The following is a 5,000-nucleotide window of genomic DNA, read 5'->3' on the forward strand; positions in this document are numbered from 1 at the left end:
GTCGCGGTCGTTCTCTTCGGCCGCCATTCAACGCTCAGCTCAGAACTGGCACGGACTAGGGGAATCCGACTGTCTAATTAAAACAAAGCATTGCGATGGCCCCCAAGGGTGTTGACGCAATGTGATTTCTGCCCAGTGCTCTGAATGTCAACGTGAAGAAATTCAAAAAAGCGCGGGTAAACGGCGGGAGTAACTATGACTCTCTTAAGGTAGCCAAATGCCTCGTCATCTAATTAGTGACGCGCATGAATGGATTAACGAGATTCCCTCTGTCCCTATCTACTAGTTTCCAAGATGGCGGCAAGTGGGACGGACGTGTGCACGTCGCTCCGCAGTCTATAAAAGAAAAAACCGGGCAAATTAAAAAGTTCGGGCGTAAAAATTAATTTAAAGCAAAGTGGGAGTGCCGAGGAAAACGTGTAGTTAAAAAGAATCGTGGAGATCGCCGAATTCAGAGCGAAAAAAGCTAATGTAAATCGCCACGTGCGAAAAGTGAGGTTAGCTGACGCGACGGATAGGAAAAACCGAAAAATCAAAGATCTCGGGAGCGAAAAATAATTCAATAGGCAGAGTTAGTGCTTAAAATAAAGTGCATGCAAAAATATTAGTGGAGATTTCCGCAATAAGCGCGGAAAAAGCAAAGAAAGTGCCGCGTGTGCGAAGCGAGGTTAGGCCACGTGGCGGACAAAAACGCGTAAATCGAAGATCTCGGGCACGAAACTAAAATAATAGGTAGTGCGAGTGCTAAAAAAACATAGTGCACACCGAAAGCTTAGTGAAAATTGCCGCAATAAGCGCGGAAAAACAAAAGAAAGTGCCGCGTGCGCGAAGTGAGGTTAGGCCACGTGGCGGACAAAAACGCGAAAATCGAAGATCTCGGGCACGAAAACTAAAATAATAGATAGTGCGAGTGCTAAAAACATAGTGCACACCGAAAGTTTAGTGGAAATTGCCGCAATAAGCGCGAGAAAAGCAAAACAAAGTGCCACGTGCGGGAGGATAGGTTAGCGGACGCGCGGCAGCCATCTTGGGTCGAGCGACCGAAGCGCCGCCGCCCGGGCATCTTGGGAACCAAGAGCACGCTGCTAGGCGGCAAATTCAAATTCAAATTCAAACCCAGGGGTTTTGAACTGTGAAGAGCACGCCGCCGGACTCAGCGCGGGAGTGCTCGCGGGAACAAAGCGCCAACTGAAAGTCCGCGAGGGGGATTCAATACGCCGCTGGACATAGCCACCGGGAAGCGAACAGCCGCAGCGGCAGCCGCAAGAAGCGGCAAGGAGCCGGTGATGCCGACGCTAGGGCACTCGTCGCCAGGCGCAGAGGCCAGAGTGGTCCTCCAACCCCTGAGGAAACAGATGGAAAAGAACGAGGCCACTCCAAGCCCGAGGATACCAGAGAAGACGATGAGAGCAAGCCTGGGGAGAAACAACCCCCCCAGAGATGAGGAGAGATTGGCCGGGGAGGATAAGCGGCAAGTGCCCGATATAAAGGCACAGGCCAGTGACATAGAGAGGAAGGTCACGGCGTTCTGCTTAGACTCGGCCAGGAAAATAAACAAGGAACACGCCGCAGTAATCCTACGGCACTTCAAAGAAATGAGGGGCATTGTTGACGAGCTACTGCTCCATAATAGCTACCTGACAGGCAGGCTAGAGCAGAGTGCCGGAGATGAGAAGAATAAGGAAACGGCGATAATGAACGCCGTCAACAAAGCAACCAGGCGGCTAGAAACAGCCGTCTTGAGAACGACGCAGCAGGAACAGAGGGAGCCGACATATGCCGAAAAAGTAAAGATAACGAGCAACAAGGTCGTGCAGACGGCGGTCAAGCCGCCCAAAAATGTGGTCATAATTCGACCGGAAAGAGAAGGTGGCGAGATTCAAACGAGCGAAGAAGCACTTGACGCGGTGTTCACCCTAGTGAATCCCCGCAAGAGAGGAATCCAAGTTACGGCCGTCCGGAAAATAAAGGGAAACGGCCTAGCCGTTGAGACGACGAAGCCGGAGAGCCTAAAAGAGTTCACCGAGAACTCGAAACTAAAGGAGGCTGGACTAAAAGCTAGCACGCCGCAGCGGAGACCCCCCAGGATGATCATCTACGACGTCCCGAGGGACATTCCAGAGAAGGAGATCCTGGCCTGCATGAGGAAGCAGAACCAAGAAAGACTAAATGAGGACGACGTTGCAGCCATCAAGTTCTGCTTCAGGACCGGCAGAAAGGATCAAGAGGAGACGAACTGGGTCATCGAAGTGCCCCCCCAGGTAAGGGAGAAACTATTGAAAGGTAAGATCTTCCTCTCATGGAATGCCTGCAAAGTTAAAGATTACATAGCAATTAGTCGCTGCTACAAGTGTCAAGGATACGGACACGTGGCAAAATATTGCCGCGTTAACTACGAAATCTGCGCGCACTGTGCAGAAAGTGGGCACAGCACTAAAGAGTGCAAAGATAAGGATGGGCACGCCACCTGCGTAAACTGCAAGAGAGCAGGGAGGAAGGGCGACCACGCAGCTTCCAACGCGAAATGCCCAATGTATACGAAAGCCTTGGAAGCAATAATAGCAAGGACGCAATATGTATAAAGAGCAACGCAGGGACAGAAGAGGACTTGGGAGGAAAAGGGAAATAAGGATCCTGCAGCACAACATGCAGCGATCCAAAACAACTCCTTACGAGATCCGGACGCAAATGGACGCCGATGGGGATGACATAATATTAATGCAAGAACCATACAGCGTCGATGGGAAAATACCCGGATTCGGCACAGGAGTCGCGATCGCCTGCAGAGGGTCGAAGCACAACCCGCCAATGGCGGCCGTAGGGATAAAATCAGAGACCCTAACGCCCCTCGAGGTCGCCGAACTCTGCACAACACACTGTTCCTGCGTGCAGATAAGCGACGGGGAAACAGAGGTGTACGCGGCAAGCCTGTACTTTCCGCCGACAGGAAACATCGAGGTCGGCGTGCAACAGTTGGAGAAGGTACTACGGTGTCTCAGAGGCAAGAGGATCATCATCGGCCTGGATGCGAACGCAAAATCACCGCTGTGGTGCAGCAGGAGCACCGACGACAGAGGCGAGGCCCTAGAGGCAGTCATAGCGCAGTACGGTCTCCATGTCCTGAATCAACCAGGACAACCCCACACGTTTGAAACAACTCGAGGGCGATCAAACATAGACGTGACGATGGCGAGCCCAGAGGCAATACTCCTTGTAAAGGGCTGGAGGATACGCGAAGATGGTACCTCCAGTGACCACCGGATACTGGAGACGCTCCTCGACTTCGGGACGAGAAGCACCACACCGCAGCTTCAGGAAAGACGCTATAACACGCGAAAAGCCAACTGGGAGCTATTTCAGAGTGCCCTCACAGAGAAAATGGAGGCACTCAAAGAAACAACCCTCCAGCAGGCAGAGGACGTCGAAAGAATGGCCGGGCAACTCCAGGCAACCCTGATAGGTGCCTGCGACACCGCCATCCCAAAGAAGAAATGGTACTACAGGTCAGTACCCTGGTGGACGCCCGAGCTCACCAGAGCAAAGAGAAACACCTACCAGGCGAGAAGAAGGTATCAGGGGGCCAGGGACCCCGCTACGAGGGAGCAGGAGAAGCTGCGGTACAGGTCAACACGAAAGGAGTATAAGAGGATGCTGGCAAGAGCAAAAATCCAGAGCTGGCAGGACTTCGTCACCAAAGAGGGTAACAGGGAACCTTGGGGCATCGCTTACAAAACAGTCGCAAGGAAACTCAGAGGAGAGGAAACAACATCGACGCTGAAGACGCCGCTCGGATATACCTCCAACTGGCGAACGACCGCGGCAGCGATGTTGTCCGCACTTCTACCCGACGACGAGGAAGACACCGAAACGGAGGAGCAGAAGGAAATAAGGCGGAACTCGACAAACCCCCCCAACGTAGAAGACACCCCTGAATTCAGCTTCGAGGAACTCAGTGACGCCGTGAAACGGCTGAGGAAGGGGAAGTGCCCAGGCCCCGACCTGATTGAGGTCGAAATAATCCAACGGGCCTGGGGAAGAATACACCAGGAGCTCCTAAGGCTCATGAACGGCTGCCTCGCCTGGGGAATATTCCCCAAACGGTGGAAGGTCGCAAATGTTATCACCATCCCCAAGGGACCGGATCGGGACAGAAGCAATCCGAAATCCTACAGGCCAATCTGTCTGCTCTCCATGCTAGGCAAGCTGCTAGAAAGGCTAATGGCCACCAGGATGGCACCTATCTTCCACGACCACGCGCTCTCCTCCGACAGACAATATGGCTTTCGCCCCGGAAGATCGACGGTGGACGCGATCATCAAGCTCCGCGAGAAAATCGAGCAAATGAGCGAGAAGAGGTACGTCCTCGCAATAGCACTCGATATATCAGGAGCCTTCGACAACGTCTGGTGGCCGAACGTGCTGCACGAGCTCAAAAGAAGAGAATGCCCCGACAACCTGTACCGGTTAACAAGGAGCTACTTCTCCGAAAGAACCGTACAGATTGCTGGGAAAAACGAAGCAGTGAGCAAGCCCGTCACGAAAGGATGCCCGCAGGGATCGGTACTGGGACCAAGTTTCTGGAATCTCGTATTTGATGACCTGCTGGCTGAGCTAGCGGAAAACGCGACGGGGTGCGAACCCATCGCGTACGCGGACGACATCGTGATTCTAATTGCCGGCAACACGAGGAACGAGCTCCAGGAAAAGGGACAGGAGGTAGTTATCCGAGTCTCTACCTGGTGCACCAGGAAGAAGCTAACGTTATCGGCACAGAAAACGGAGATGCTGCTCGTCAAAGGTAAGCTGGACGCGGAGAGGCCACCGATTATTAAGATTAGCGGCAGGAATATAAGGATGGAGCAGGCAATCAAATACCTTGGAGTGCACCTCGAAGGAGGGCTAAAAGTCAACAAGCACGTGGAGGCAATAACAGGTAAGTGTCAAAAACTCTTCAACAGCCTCGCGAGGGTGGCCAAGGCGAAATGGGGACTCGGACACGC

The 5,000-nt window shown here is 52.9% G+C and overlaps 1 pseudogene; it reads left to right on the forward strand.

The window, feature by feature from the left end:
• Window positions 1-5,000, forward strand: part of LOC126927852 (large subunit ribosomal RNA) — a 9,957-nt pseudogene that overhangs the window by 2,603 nt on the left and 2,354 nt on the right.

This window comes from Bombus affinis, unplaced genomic scaffold (genome assembly GCF_024516045.1).
Source record: "Bombus affinis isolate iyBomAffi1 unplaced genomic scaffold, iyBomAffi1.2 ctg00000280.1, whole genome shotgun sequence".
Lineage (NCBI taxonomy): Eukaryota > Metazoa > Arthropoda > Insecta > Hymenoptera > Apidae > Bombus > Bombus affinis.